The sequence below is a fragment of the Lepidochelys kempii genome, chromosome 2 (assembly GCF_965140265.1).
Source record: "Lepidochelys kempii isolate rLepKem1 chromosome 2, rLepKem1.hap2, whole genome shotgun sequence".
In the NCBI taxonomy this organism is placed as follows: Eukaryota; Metazoa; Chordata; order Testudines; family Cheloniidae; genus Lepidochelys; species Lepidochelys kempii.
In genome coordinates, this window is record NC_133257.1 from 237,808,262 (window position 1) to 237,824,791 (window position 16,530).

The 16,530-nt window shown below is 38.5% G+C and overlaps 1 long non-coding RNA gene across 2 annotated transcripts in view; it reads left to right on the forward strand.

Annotated features, from left to right (window-relative positions):
- Positions 1-16,530, forward strand: part of LOC140907731 (uncharacterized) — a 32,220-nt gene that overhangs the window by 412 nt on the left and 15,278 nt on the right. Inside the window, exon 2 of one of the 2 annotated variants that reach the window (XR_012157601.1) lies at positions 12,982-13,137. This is a non-coding gene — a long non-coding RNA (uncharacterized lncRNA). The remainder of the gene's footprint in view (positions 1-12,981; positions 13,138-16,530) is intronic. The other variant, XR_012157602.1, reaches the window with a different exon arrangement.

The window sequence follows — 16,530 nt, forward strand, 5'->3', positions numbered from 1 at the left end:
TGCCTTGGGTGTTGCGGTGACGGGGGGTGGGGGGTGCTGGTGGCTGTGGGGGGGGGGAGGAAAGTCTGAGAGGGCGGCTATGGGGGTCCTGGGGGGGCATGAGGAGGAATGCTTGGTGTGAGGGGCAGGGAACGGGGAGGTTGGGTTTTGTGGGTGCCAACGAGTCTGAGAACGAGTCCCCTGTTCAAGTACTTATTCCCCATCAGGCAGAAGGGAAATTTAATATGTCTCTCCCACATCCCAGGTGAGTGCTCCAACCACTGAGCTAAGTGTTCTATCACCTAAGAAACAACTTAGGTGCCCAACTCCACAAAGGGGTTCCCAGTTGTGGATTATAGACGCTTCCCCACAGTCCAGACTTAGGTACCTATCTCTATGAGAGGGATAGGGCTTAGGCACACCACTCTCTGTAGCTCATATTGGCTAACTTATGAGGGAGCCACCTAGAATGCAGGCTTTTAGGGATGGCATACTTAGGTGTGTATCTCTCCCCATGCATTGTATAGTGCATTGTATAGGGAATCTAGGCACTTAACTTAGGCTTTGTGGTTTGTATGGTTGTTCCAGTGATTTTCTAAAGTCCTAAATAGCCTCTGGGGGTCCAGGCATGAATACTTGAATCAGTTTTAAAAGTAGCTGTGTAAAGATGACCTCTGCTACTCCGTGTGTGTTCAGTCATATCTGCTTACTTCAGTGACAGAAGAGCTTTTACTCCTCCTAATACTGCAGAATCAACATAGGTGTGTGTGAGAGATCTGGATTCTCTTCTTTTGTAGCCACTTCATTGTTAATAGAATAATTAAAACAAAATTCCATAAACAGGCCAAATTTTACTGGTTGTTACATGATTGCAACCTCGTTAAAGACAGTGGGGGTGGCACAGGTGGAACCATTGATAGAATTTGCAAACAGTGCAAAGGTTTGAGAAGGAGTCAATAAAAGCAGAATTTTATCTGTAGAATCTATATTATTGCTGGTGATGCATAAGGCAGAAAGAAACAGTTATCAGTATATCTTATAAGTATTAAGGGCATGGAGGAGTTTGTAGGAATGCTATATATATATGTATTATCGTCCCTTTTAGTCCAAATAGCCGGTATTCAGAGTGCTGGTGTGTTGGTTCTATTAGGATGAGAAATTGGTAAGGGTGAGGTATTTCTTTGGTGCAAGTCTGTTTATTTGTACTCAAAGTTGTGTTTCCCTGTACAAAGTAGAAACAAACAGGACGCAGTTTTCTCGTTCAGAAATCAAAGTCTTCCTTTTCAGCACGTACTGTGCCCAAAGGAATTTTTCTGTCTTGGCTTCTTCACAGGACCATACACTACTGCTTCTCCCTCTGTCTGCTTCTTTTCTCCTAGCTTTCTGATCCCTTTCACACACCCAAAGACACGCACAGCAGTAACCATATTTATATATTGTGTTGTTGTAGCTATATCAGTCCCAGGATATTATAGAGACCCGGTGCATGAGGTAATATCTTTTATTGTACCAACTTCTGTTGGTGACAGAGACAAATTTTTGAGCTACACAGAGCTTTCTGTTAGGTCTGACAATTTGGGTTTTAAGTTAACTGTTTGGGTTTGCTGGTTGAAAATCTGTTAACTAGTAAAGCTGTGTTTGGAGATTCTTAACTCAGAACCAGTGTGTGTGTGTATTTATTTTGAGGTATCCAGTGAACGGAACTCAGTGAACCTGTAATGTATTTTTAAAAAGTAGTTTAGACAGAGGACGGACCTGTTAATAAGCAGTAAATGTACTGTAGTTGGCTAGACCTTTTTACTTAGTACTAGGTACAACTATGTACTAATAGCTGGCTTTTTAACAAATACAGGTATAATACCTACCCATAGTTCATCAAAGATGAGTTAATCATTTATTGGAGCAAAGAATGGGAAGCAAAGAATTATTTAATAATGACTTGGCTTATAGAGTGACAGGGACTTGGCTTATGAAGTAGGAGAATCTTTTTGGAAACTATTTTTTAAATCTCAGGAACAGCAGTAATGGGAGTGTGTAAACAACTGTATGTTCTCTCTTTTTTTCTTCCACACGTATTAGGATAGAACACAGATATTAGTTTTACAGGTGAAGCATGAATGTGTAAGGTTGTTGAGGAAGGTTTTGACATACATTATCTTCCTTAAACTTCCTTTCTTTAATGTATTTGCTATTGCATATGTTAAGTATTAAATGAAAATTTAGCCCATGAACTTAATCGAGGGACAGACAGATGATCCTCTAATAATGCTGACGGCTTTCATTTATTTACTTTCACTGTATGTTATCTTGTTTTTAATATAAATCTTTTTCTAAATATGGTATCTCATAGATAGTCAGTGACAAAAAGAAATAAACTTCACACTATAACTTAACAATTTTTCACCTACTGAGTCTACACTGTAAATTCAAGTTAATCAGTGATAATTGAAAGAGCTGTCTGCAAAAGGTCCAGAAAAGTAATTGTTAGATAGATACCTATTTTTATTTTGTCTATTCATATATTATATAGGCCACTACTTATATTCATAATATATGTTTGTACTTTATAGTATCTTTTATCTCAGGCTTTCATAAATAGCACATCTAGATTACCAGTACAATGCCACCCCAACTAAGTTGTCACCAAAAGTGGTTACCATTTTTGGTAGCTTACATGAAACTAATAATTTGGTGGCCTCTGTTGATACATGTTATCACAAAAACCAGCGCTACATTTAAGCACTGACAATTTGTTGGCATTCTTAGAACAAAAGTTGTCTTGTTGACTTTGGTGGAGCGGTGGGAGAAATCCTGTGCTGGTAATGCATTTGCTTTGCCTCTTCTGTACATAAATAGAAGATGTAAGGTCTTAACCTAATATTTTGCACAAGTACTAAATTCTCATAATCCATTTTTTGACAATTGAGGGGGGATTTTCTTTTTTGCGGAAGAGAGAGGATGTGAAAACTTAGCTGAGTTTTGTATTATCATGGATGAGACTGAGAAAAGTGAGAAGATATGTTTCAACTAACTTTTTCAGCTGATCACATTTTTGTATTTCTTGAGCTAATTGCAGCTGCCCAATTCTAAAAATATTTCTTTAGGAAACAGTAAAGAAAATATCCAAAACCAATATTTTATAAAGCAAGCCATTAAGCATTCCTTGCCAAGTGTGTCTCTGACTCCTGTACCATCTTTGATCTTCTTACTTACCTCTTATTCGCTTGATGATCACACGGTACAAAAAATGCTTGATAACCTGGAGAGGAAGTGAGGTTTATTGAAGATTGGGCACAATGCAACATACCAACTCAGCTGCGGACAAAAAAATTAAAGTCTTGGAAAGAACTCAGTGTGATGGAAGAAAAGGTATGTGATTTAGAGAATGGGCTGTCTGGCCAAGAGATGCTTACTTCAGAATCTTCAAGGAGAATAAAGGCTTTAAAGCAAGACTTCATATTTTGGACTATAAACTCAAGATTAACAATATCTGGGTAGTTGCTCTTCCTTGTAATGACAGCAAAGAACATATTGCAGGTCTCTTTTAAAAATGGTTTCCAGATGGGAATTATGGTCTACTATCCAAGACTGAATGTGATTTAGTGAGAGTTTTTAATCAATAAAAAAAGGGACAAAAATATTTCAGAATCAGAATGGTGGAATTGGATTGTGCTTCTCTCTCTCTGTTTTTAGGTGATTATTCACTCCTTTCATATGCAAACTATTGGACAATTCTTCCGAAGAATCCAAGTGTTTGGAGGAATAAAGTCATGTCATGCAATAACCATACAATTAATACATATTAATGTTTGTAGTACCAAATTAATCTGATTTTTAAAAGACATTTAGATTCTTTAATGTTTTTCCCTTGTGGCAGAGTTAAGGTTGCTTGGTGTCTTATTTGCATTTATTTTCAGTTTAACCTTAAGGCTGTATTTCCTGGGTTTATAATGCTTTGTTTGGGGATAATTACAAAATCCATGTAATATTTTTTTATTATTAAATTACTAATACATGCTCTCAACTTTAATTAATCTTAATGTAAAATTAAAAATTGTGTACACAAATATTAAACAAAAAAATTTAAAGAATGATACAACACAATATTTCTAATGACTTGATTATATTTTTTACAAAAATGATTTAAGGTTAACGTTTAAGGACAGATTCGCGGAAGCATTGCAATATAGCCACAGTGCACCAGTCTGTTAAACTGGGTGTACAACTGCTTTGCATCCCTAGGGAAAGGCAAAGCAACTGAAACATACTGGTAAATCTGGTTGTGACAAAAGAACCCCTTAATGCTAGCTGGCTAGGGGGTAACAGGAGTGTCCTACTTCTGGTATGTACATTCTGGTTATCTGTATCTCTGTGAACCAGGGGTTGTAGGCTGGCTGGTTGGGGAGAGTTACTGAGCTCCCTCCAGGAGCTAAAATCAGTGGGCAGTAATTATTGCAGACCCTGGGACAGATAACTCCAGAAAAGTAGCACCCCCTAGGGTGCATTACATATACTGGTTCAAACCGGGATCGAGAGACCCGGGAAACAAAGAAAGAGCTTGTACTGTACTGTAAAGAGCCTCCTGACCTGAGTGATGGGGCCCCTCATTTTGATCCAACAAACTGACCTGAACCTTGAGGGAAAACCCTGTGAAGAGTTAAAATGACTGGAAGCCACGAGGGTCTCCATGTGGAAGATGGAAGATATGTTAAGCTTAAGCAAACATATAGACTTAGTGTTTTATTATATGTTTTCTCTGTACAGCTTTTGTCCTAAATAAACATACTTTGCTTTGTAAAGGTTGTCTGGTCTCCAGTAAACCACTTTCTTAGCCCCTGGGAGAAAGTAAAACTTCAGATGCTGAGCTAAGGTCAGGTCTGCTGGGATAATCACAGTGAGTTTGATGGGGTTTGAAGCCTAAATCCCTGATCTGGAGGAAGAGAGTTTCAGGATTCTGCTTATAGAGAGGGGACAGCTGGAGGCCTGAGACCTAAGGAGGTATCCCTTGAGCAAACCATGGGTGGGGAGTGTGTGTGTCAGAGATATAGTTACCCAAAACGGTGACAATAGTTATACTTGTGACCAATTCTTTCCTGTATCATGCTTCTCTACTGTTTACATTTTTCAACTTGTCCTAAGGATGTATGTATTTTGAGATGTATGCATTTTGTTTTTGTGGAAACCTAAGAATATTGTTTTTAAATGTCTCCTTTGTTCTCAGATTTATAAACCATTCTGACATCATAGTGTATAGCAGTTTTGCTTTTATAATAGGTACCTAAACAGTTTATAAAATTTGTTCATTGGTTATATTAGTTTTGTCAGTGAATTGTAACTGAAGAGTTTGCATAGGTTGTATAACACCATCACAAGTATGCAGGAATCTTTTAGGACGTTCCTGCGAACGTAAAATGTGGTTGCTAATTTTTATTATAAAATAAAGTGTACTTCAAGGATAATTTTCTCTAAATATGAAGAAATGTGGAAATAGCTGCACCAATAGATATTAAAGAATACAAAAAGCCTAACATCTGAAAGCTTGTACTGTCACGCAGGTATAATTCATAAAGTAATGTACTATATGCAAAAAAGCCAAAACTGGCTGAGAAATTAAAAATTGGATGATAACAAACCATGAATCCCAGTGATGACTGAACCTAGTGATATTCTAAACCAAAAAAGCTCTCAACCATGCTTGTAGTTTTTTCCATTTCTTCATCCTGACTCAACAACATTCTAGGTTTCAGAGTGATCTTTGAGGTTATTGCATGTTGTGGTTGTGTTGGCTTTTTTGGTAAAAATGTTATTTCTAGTCAGACACAAAAAGGGGAAATTATTTGGGCATTTAAAAAAGGAAATGTGCCAGTTTAGTAGGTAATATTTTATCAAACAATTAACAGTTTAGATAAGAAGATATCTCTTATAAACCTGGAAGAACAATGTTGGTCATTGGCTGCTGAAGTTAATGTTACAGACTTATTTGGTTGGTACTTTGATTCAAAATAATACATCATTCTGCTTTAAGTGCCATCTATGGAGCCTTAAAGGTCACTTGCTGGTGCCCTTTATTGCATCTTTCTGGTGTACAAAGATGGCATGGTATGAAAGATTTTGGGGGTTTACAAAGCTTTTTTTTTTTTAATCCTTAGAATGTCAAATTTGGCCTTCCCTTGTTTTTTTTTTCTGGACAACTTTTGGAAGGACTCTAGGAAAATTATGAGATGTAAGTTAGCCATACACATAAAAGGGTGAGGTCCTGAATCTTTAACAAAGGCTTCCTTTTTTTCAGTGTTGATTAAGCACTGAAGTTAAACAGTTAGTAATTCAAACAAACAAAAACCAAATTGGTTTAAAAAAATCAGATTAAAAATCCTTCTCTCAATTGCTCAACTTTTACTCTGTTGTTCTTGTTATAGCCCCATTTCACTAGTTAACCAGTTACCACAGATTCTTCCAGTCTAGACTGGCATTGGATTTCTGATGTGAAAAAAAAGAAAAAAAATCCTCTCAATGCCTTCTTCTCTTTATATATCATAAAGGAGGCAAAAAGGGGCATAAGCAGAAACTGTAAAGCAGAAACTTGAGAGCCTTGGCATAACTATTGATGTGGAAGAGATTATTACTATGGTGGTATAGCAACTTAAACAGGACAATGTGAAACTGTGTCAGAGGTCGGGAACAATAAAGACAAAACTACAGGATTTAAACTAAAACTACTGGATGTAAACTTAATATGGAACAAGAATTGGATGCAGCTCGGTTGAGTATGAATCCGGCTACTAGTATAAAAACAAAAACAAAAACAACTGCCTTGGTTTCTGCTCTGTTGCAATCATGGTGCTTTAGCAGTTAAACAAAACAAAAATATGGCATTTCTTCAAGGCCAAAGAATGTTTTTCATAATATTGAAATCTTCAGTTAACATGGATGATGAGAAATACATGCTGTTAAAGGGGGAATGTTAAAATTGGGGTTATAGCCCTATTTTATATCCATCTAAACTAGGGATCCAAATTATGGAAGAAAGATGCCTTTTTATCAACATTATTTTTATTGTTTGAGAGAAGTAACATATATGTGTCCTCCTGCATAATGGTATATTCTGATGTAGTTAATTCAGACAGTTTTCTGGTATTGTTCTCAAGCTCTGTGCCATGGATATGAGAATCCTCTACATGGGCAAATTTATTTCTCTGATTTTTCCATTTCCTTTTCTGGCACTATCTTCTCTAAATCAAGCAACATAGTTGACTTTTGGAGCCATTCTAATTGTGTTGAAGGCTCTCCAGCTCTCCAGGTTTTAGCAATTATATATTTTATTGTTGGAAGAGCTAAGTTTAATTGTTTCCTCTGTCTTTTATTTAGGAGTTTATGCAGAACAGGAGGTTAACATCCTAATATCTCTTACTGGATGTGAAATAACCCATTTATTATTGGAAATGCAAATTTCCAGAAGGGCCTTAATTCTGAATGTTCCAAAGTTAGGTTGAAATGTGTTTATTGTCTTTAGAATTAGGGATGATGGCCTGGGACATATTAATAGCTTAAAATTAACTGCCTTACATGCATTATTGCCAGATTCTATTTAAAACTTTTCTTGTAATATCAGGTTTAGCTTCTATTTATTTGGTAATTATAAAAAGTTATTAGGAAAGTGGCCAATTATGATGCCAAAAGGCTGTTCTGCAATTTGAAGTAAATGATTTAAGATGGAAGAGGATTTTTTTCTCTACAGGAAAATCATACATAATACAATCTCCAAAAGCAAGGGCATAATCCTGCTCCAACAGAAGTCAGTAGAATTTTATCTTTGGTTTCACTGATAGAATATGGCCCCAAAAGAGTAGCATGGGGGTGAAAACTGAGAATACGTTTATTTTTCTAGACTGATTCAATTAAACCAAAAACTACAAACTACAGTTGAGTTTAGTACTCATGACTTAGTCATTTGAAAGAAAATTGTCTTCCTAGGTTTCAGTTTAATATTTGCAACTTTTTGTGATTTTGGTAAATGCCTTGGAATTAACTGGGGAAAATATATATTTTCAATATGACATTGATAATAAATTGCTTCAGAACCAATTAGTATTATGTTTGCTACACCTGGCACAATAAAATTTAAGCATATCCCACCCCCTGCTGATTTCTAAACAGGGTATTGTTGATATTGAGGTAATGTAAAAAAAATGCTATATTCTGTGTGATATATTTCTGTGATGTCAAATACTTTATTTTGGTCCCTCAATGTTTGTTTTACTGTGGAACACTTTTGGTTCGGTAATGTTATATTTAATTTGAAAACATAGAAATTAAAAGGTTAGATTTGTGCCACTGAAAATAAATAAGCACAGAATAGAAAAGGGTTCAAATCTGCAAATCCTTATACAAAGCAAGTTCACCCTTTGAGTTAAATTGGGATGTATGAGAGATTTACTCATGTAAGTAAGGACTGATGGATTATGCATTTACTTTTTTCCCAAAAAACATCTGGAAGCATGACATGTGCAAAATATATGTAACTGCAAATATGTCTTCAAATAAATGCAACCACAGTTGTACTATATTTAATTTCTGAAATGTGATTCTCTCTCATTGAGTAAAAACAGAAAACTGAGGAACCACAACTGACTCTAATTAAACGTTTTAGAACTGTAAATGTCGAAGCACAGATCTGTGGCATAAGTATGATGTGTCATGGTTGGCAGATAAATTATGAGTTCAATTTACATGTGACAAAGCACTTGCATTACTCATGTATATTCAAGATCTTACTTACAAGAAAAACCTCAATTTACCATTACCCATTAAGTATCTTCTCTATAATCTGTAGTGATTCCTATACGGAATTATTTTGTGCAGCACAACCTGTCTTCCATCCATATACCCAGCATGATTACTTTATTGTTTGGCAGTGTGACAGAAAAATATCCTGTCAGCTCAATAGTTGTCTGTGTGGAAGGATTTAACTGTCCAAATTCTGCACAAAAGTTCATTCAGTTCAAAGTAAAACAAAGCATGAAATTCAGTAGGCTAATGATGCACACAGTTTGAGCAACATCTTTAGGAAAAAGAATTATTGTCATGTCACTGTGTCAAGCATATACTTGCAGTGAAGATTACCTTGATTTTTACTCTGTATTTAAGAAGCAGAAACTAAAAATATCGAGTGGTTCCAACACTGACTTTGGTTGTTGTTATATTGGGTATTTATTTGGAACTGAGAACAGAAACATATGCAAATAAATGAGTCTTAAAACTTTATATTGTTTTCTGGTTTCATAGACCCATCCATATCATGTGTGCTATATTTTGGTTGCTGAATCTTTTGATAAAGGGGATACAGGAAGTTCACTGCATATCTCTGTGATTTGTTCCAAACATAATAAAGTCAGAATCTCAAATAACAAAACAAATAAAATTAATTTTTCCATTTTGCTACTTAATTATAAAGTGACTAGAAAATTATAGAAAAAACTTTTTTTTATGTAGCTAACACCATTTATGGAACTAAATGTAGCTCATTCAATTACATAAAACAAACTCCTCCAAATATTTCATGTTTTATGAATTTATGATAAACTGCTGGAGGATAGAAAAGCAAATAGCACTCTCATCACAAATCACCACATTGTTTGGCATTTGGTTACAGTATTTAAGATTAGGGAAGGACAAAATACTACATATTTAAGTCAATAAAGCTACCTGTTTTTTAGAAGTCCATAAAGATTGTTACTTTCCTCTTCCTGTTATTCAGAAGGAAGAGCTGCTTTTATTTTTAATTTTGCCTAACTTAGTATATGGGTTTTTTTTCTTTGCTCTCAAAAAGTTTTTATATTGCCTGTGATTTAGAAGGTATACCACATAATGGTATGTAAATCACCTATCCCACCTGGGAGGAAAGCAGTACAATAATTCTTCACTTGTTGAAGGAACTTCTGTTGAAATATGTAAAGTGTCTTTTTATTTCTTTTTCAACTTGTATGGAGGGCTCTCTACACAGCATTAAGAATATGAGGAAACCAGACACATACAGTTGGGGTCCAAATAACTGTTTTAGTAAGTGGATACAATCATAGAAGACCTAGATATATATTTACAGTGTTGGTCGGTTAGCATCTAGAATCTTCTGCAATCAGACAGGAAGCCCTCAAACTATTTAAGTGGATGTTACCCAATTCCTAAACACTGTAGAAAGATAGGCATGAGATTGACTAACCTCTTCTCCCCTAATTTCACCACCTCTTAACTTCTCACTATCTTCTTGTCTAAAATTACAACCATGTTTCAGTGTTCCTCATTATACGAAACATCTTGATCTCATCTGCTTCTCCCACTACTGCCACATTTCCACTTTTTGCTTTACCTCTAAAATTCAATCAACATGCCACTTACAAATATTCTCTCAGTATTGCCAAGAGGAAGCATTCAAAAATCATGAGTCAGGCCCCCGAAATCATGATTGGCTTCAAATCATATGATTAAAAAAAATAATACATTGTGGGTGTTTTTTATTTGTTTTCTGGTTTTCAACCTTTTGGGGTATAAATCGGTCATGTTTTCAAGTTTTTCTCTACAACCATGAGGACTAGAATTTTTTTTTTAAACCAATCATAAGAATGGCCATACTGGATCAGACCAAAGGTCCATAGAATCATAGAGTTGGAAGAGATCTCAGGAGGTTATCTAGTCCAGTCCGCTGCTCAAAGCAGGACCAACACCAACTAAATCATCCCAGCCAAGGCTTTATCAAGCTGGGCCTTAGAAACCTCTAAGGATGGAGATTCCACCACCTCCCTAGGTAACCCATTCCAGTGCTTCATCACCCTCCTCATGAAATAGTGTTTCCTAATATCCAACCTAGATCTCCCTCTCTGCAACTTGAGACCATTGTTTCTTGTTCTGCCATCTACCACCACGGAGAACAGCCTAGCTCCATCCTCTTTGGAATCCCTCTTCAGGTAATTGAAGGCTGCTATCAAATCCCCCCTCACTCTTCTCTTCTGCAGACTAAATAACCCCAGTTCCCTCAGCCTCTCCTCGTAAATCATGTGCCCCAGCCCCCAAATCATTTCTGTTGCCCTCTGCTGGACTCTTTCCAATTTGTCCACGTCACTTCTGTAGTGGGGGGACCAGATATGGACACAGTACTCCAGGTGTGGCCTCTCCAGTGCCGAATAGAGGGGAATAATCACTTCCCTCGATCTGCTGGCCATGCTCCTACTAATACAGCCCAATATGCCATTGGCCTTCTCAGCAACAAGGGCACACTGCTGGTTCATATCCAGCTTCTCGTCCACTGTAATCCCAGGTCCTTTTCTGCAGAACTGCTGCTTAGCGAGTCGGTCCCCAGCCTGTAGCGGTGCATGGGATTCTTCCTTCCTAAGTGCCAGACTCTGCACTTGTCCTTGTTGAACCTCATCAGATTTCTTTTGGCCCAATCCTCCACTTTGTCTAGTCACTCTGGACCCTATACCTACCCTCCAGCATATTTACTTCTCCCCCCAGCTTAGTGTCATCTGCAAACTTGCTGAGGGTGCAATTAATCCCATCATCCAGATCATTAATAAAGATGTTGAACATAACGCAAGACAGCTAAGTCCCAGGCAGACTGTGAAGAGCTACAAAAGGATCTCTCAAAACTGGGTAACTGGGCAACAAAATGGCAGATGAAATTCCATGTTGATAAATGCAAAGTAATGCACATTGGAAAACATAATCCCAACTATACATATAAAATGATGGGGTCTAAATTAGCTGTTACCACTCAAGAAAGAGATCTTGGAGACATTGTGGATAGTTCTCCGAAAACATCCACTCAATGTGCAGCGGCAGTCAAAAAAGCGAACAGAATGTTGGGAATCATTGAGACAGGGATAGATAATAACACAGAAAATATCATATTGCCTCTATATACATCCATGGTACACCCACATCGTGAATACTGCACATAGATGTGGTCTCCCCATCTCAAAAGGAGATATATTGGAATTGGAAAAGGATCAGAAAACTGCAACAAAAATTATTAGGGGTATGGAGAGTCTTCCATATGAGGAGAGATTAATAAGACTGGGACTTTTCAGCTTGGAGAAAAGATGACTAAGGGGGATAAGACAGAGGTCTATAAAATCATGACTGGTGTGGAGAAAGTAAATAAGGAAGTGTTATTTATTCCTTCTCATAACACAAGAACTAGAGGTCACCAAATGAAATTAATAAGCAGCAGGTTTAAAACAAACTAAAGGAAGTATTTTTTCACACAACGCAAAGTCAACCTGTGGAACTCCTTGCCAGAGGATGATGTGAAGGCCAAGACTATAACAGGGTTAAAAAAAGAACTAGATAAATTCATGGAGGATAGGTCCATCAATAGCTATTAGCCAGGATGGGCAGTGATGGTGTCCCTAGCCTCTGTTTGCCAGAAGCTGCGAATGGGCGACGGGATGGATCACTTGATGATTACCTGTTCTGTTCATTCCCTCTGGAGCACCTGGTTTTGGCTACTGTCAGAAGACAGGATACTGAACTAGATGGACCTTTGGTCTGACCAAGTACGGCCGTTCTTATGTTATTTTCCTATTTTCCCAACTCTTCAGGCTTAGTAGATGTCACCAAGAATGCCGTCTTCACAGAAAGGTTAAGGAGGGAACAGGCTGCCATCAGTTCAAAGGGAGGTCTCATAAGACACCTGAGTAGATCCCAAGATGGATTGGGTACCTTCACATAAGGGAAAAGATTCCCTAATCCTTTGATAAATCTCACTGAGAACCCCCTCAAATGGGGAATGAAAAGTCGTTATAGCGGCCAAGTGAACTCTGACACGGTTCATAGAAAATCCTGCCTTTTTCGATTCCAGGAGGTAGTCCAAGGTTGCCAACAGGGGAGAATAAGCAAATGAAAGATGCTGCTGGTCACACCAATGATTGAATATTTTCCACTTTTGAAGGTAGCTATTTTGTGTGGATTTTTTTCTACTGTTCAACAATACCTGTGGTATCTCCGCAGAACAGCAGGCAATCTCTACACCCACAAATCATCAAGGAGCCACACTTTGAGGCAAAGAACTCCTAGGTTGGGGTGAAGCATCTGACCGACAACCTGAGAGAGGAAATGAGGAATGGCCAGAAGGCTGATCGCTTGACAGATGGCCACATGAAACAGGTATGGATAACAGGCCTGCTCTGGCCATGTTGGAACTACTAAAATGACCTTAGCATTCTCATGCCTCATCTTGATCACCACCTTCAAAATTTGAGGCACTGGGGGAAATGCACACAAAATTTCCTTTGTCCATGGTATAAGGAAGAGAGTGAAGGCCCAGTCCCCTGCTTCAACAAAATTGACAGCACTTCTTGTTGGTGATGGTGGCAAACAGGTCCACTTCTGGAATCCCCAGATATCAGAAATATGTTGCTGAGGTAGATATGTACCGGTAGACTGGTGCTGGTTCAATTGATGCAGTGTGTGTCGATTTAGCGGGTCTGGTGACGACATGCTAAATCGATGGGAGAGCACTCTCCCATCAATTTATGTACTCCATCTCCCTGAAAATAGTAAGAGAAGTCAGCGGGAGAGCATCTCCTGTTGACACAGTGCGGTGTAGTCACCGCGGTAGGTCGACTTAAGCTATGTCAACTTCAGTTATGTTATTCACCTAACTGAAGTACCATAATGTGGGTCACCAGGCCTAAGGATCCAACTCCCATTCATAATGTTGGGAAAATCATCTGCTGAGTGCATCAGCCATGGTGTTTTGTATGCCTGGGAGATACATTGCTGAAATAAGGAGTGATTGACTATGTACCAGTTCTATAGCTTTATTACTTCAGCACAAAGGGTATCTTGCTCTTTCCTGTTGATTGATATAGAACATACAAGACACGTTGTCTGTCATGATTTTGGCAGAATTGCCCTTGATTAATGGAAGAAAGTGAAGGCAGGCATTCCAGACTGCCCTTAGCTCCAGAAGTCTGGTGTACAGAAAAGCTGCTTGGGACAACCATCTGCCCTCAATATTTATAAGTCCATAGATGTGCCCACCAGCTCAACATAGATGCAACTGTTATGGTGACAGCTGGAGATGGCTTAATAAAGGGAACATCTGAACTACATTGTGAGGATTCTTCCACCAGATGAGAGACTCTCTCACTTGACAAGAGACTGAAACCTGTCTGTCTAGACTGTTTGATCAGGAATAAACTGTTCTGAGCCATCCCTGGAAGCAGCAAAGGTATAACCTTGCATGACATGTTACGAAGTTGCAAGCTTCCAAAAGTTTAAGACAATTTCTCACCAAAATCTGCGGACTTATTTGAATTCTTCTCATAAGATTTGATAGCATTGTGTAGGGAACGAAGACACTGGCTGTTGCGTCCTCCCTCCCCAAAATAAATTATGTTCTCTGAACTGGTGTGAGGTCAGTGTAGACTTCTCGATATTGAGCTGAAGATTTAGCCTGAGGAACAGAGTCAAGACTGACTGTATGGCTGAAAGAACCTCATCGTAATACCAGCCCTTGATCAGCCAATTGTCAAGTTACAGCAAGACTACTATCACTTCTTGCCAAAGATAGGTGGTAACCATTGCTAGAACCTTTTAGAATACTCTTGGAGCAGAGGAAAGTCAGAATAGAAGTACCTGGTATTGGAAATGGGTCTGGCCTATCAGGAAGTGAAGAAATCTCTAGATGGTTGAATCACAATATAGAAATATGACAGGTTTCAGAGTAACAGCCGTGTTAGCCTGTATTTGCAAAAAAAAAAAGGAGTACTTGTGGCACCTTAGAGACTAACCAATTTATTTGAGCATAAGCTTTCGTGAGCTACAGCTCACTTCATCGGATGCATGCAGTGGAAAATACAGTGGGGAGATTTTATATACACAGAGAACATGAAATGATGGGTGTTACCATACACACTTAAGGAGAGTCATCAGGTAAGGTGACTACAAAAGGTTTCCACTCCCCCCCACCCCTGCTCTCCTGCTGGTAATAGCTCACCTTACCTGATGACTCTCCTTAAGTGTGTATGGTAACACCCATCATTTCATGTTCTCTGTGTATATAAAATCTCCCCACTGTATTTTCCACTGCATGCATCCGATGAAGTGAGCTGTAGCTCACGAAAGCTTATGCTCAAATAAATTGGTTAGTCTCTAAGGTGCCACAAGTACTCCTTTTCTTTTTGCGAATATAGAAATATGCGTCCCAAAGGTCAAGAGTAAAAACTAGTCCCCTGTATACAATGATGGGATTATAGTTGCAAGAGCTACCATCTTGAACTTTTGTGCTTGCACAAAGTGGTTAAGGAGTCTTATATCTAAAATAGGTCTTCACCCTCTGTTCTTTTTTGGGACCAGGAAGTACTTAGAGTAAAACTTCTTCCCTGGTGCTGAACAGGAACTGGTTCTATGGCTCCTATGTACAGAAGGGAGTCAACCTCCTGCCTCAACAGGTGTTCCTGATGGGGTCCCTGAAGAGTGATGGGGAAGGAGGGTGGAATAGCAGAAGGATGGTATGGTAAATGCAGTAGTCGGATGTTATAACCTCCAAGACCCAGTGGTTGGTTGTAATTTGTTCCCATGTCTGTTGAAAGTGGAAAAGGAAGTTCCCAAAGGGAGGGAGGGGGTAAACAGTTGCAGCTGGAAATTCAAAATGTTGGGACAATTTGGACCCTCAATGAGTCCACCAAAATTGATATTTTGATAATGAAGAAGGTTGTGTGGTTGAGCCAGAGGTAGTAGGTGTGGTCTCTTTCTCTGAAACCTCACTTTCTTCTTCAGTGGCTCAGCAGGTCTTTGGAACCCAGGGAAATGGGGAGGACAGGATATTTGAGCTGTCTAGGATCTACTGTATATCTATGTATTTGAAGGCATGTAGATACAGAGAGATCACAGGTGGCTCTGGAATCCTTCAAAGTATGCAGTGACTCATCGGTGTTCACTGCAAAAAGTTTCAAGCCATTAAAGGGAAGATGCTCAACTGTACTTTGTACCTTTCTGGGGAACCTAGATAGCTGGATCCAAGATGCCAGATGCATGATAACTGCCACAGAAACGGAACAGGAAGCAGTATCAGCAGCACTCAGGGAAGTTTGTAAAGATGTTGAAGCAAACAAGTGACCCTCAGCTATGATGACCTAGAATTGCTCTTGATGCTCTGATGGAAGGTGTTCAATAATATAGTTGGTATGATTATATTTTGCCATAAGGACCTGGTAAATTGTCATCCTGAACCATAGGATCGCTGATGAATAGTTCTTATGTCCAAAAAGAGGTTTTTGACCTTTGTCATATGATGTTGATTTAGCTAGGTGCTGCCTTCCACATTCGATTCCTTCTTCTATGACCAATGAGTTAGAAAAAGAGTGAGAAAATAAAAATTTAGAGTCTTTGGCCAGGACATAACACTTTTTATCAAGTGGATGCTTGCAAGTGGATGGTACTGTTGGAGAGGTCTGCCAGATAGTCTTGTTGGGATCCAAAAGTGCCTTATTAATGCACAAGGCCACTGGAGCAGACGTTGCTGTGTGTAAAATGTCCATGTGATTGGGTGCC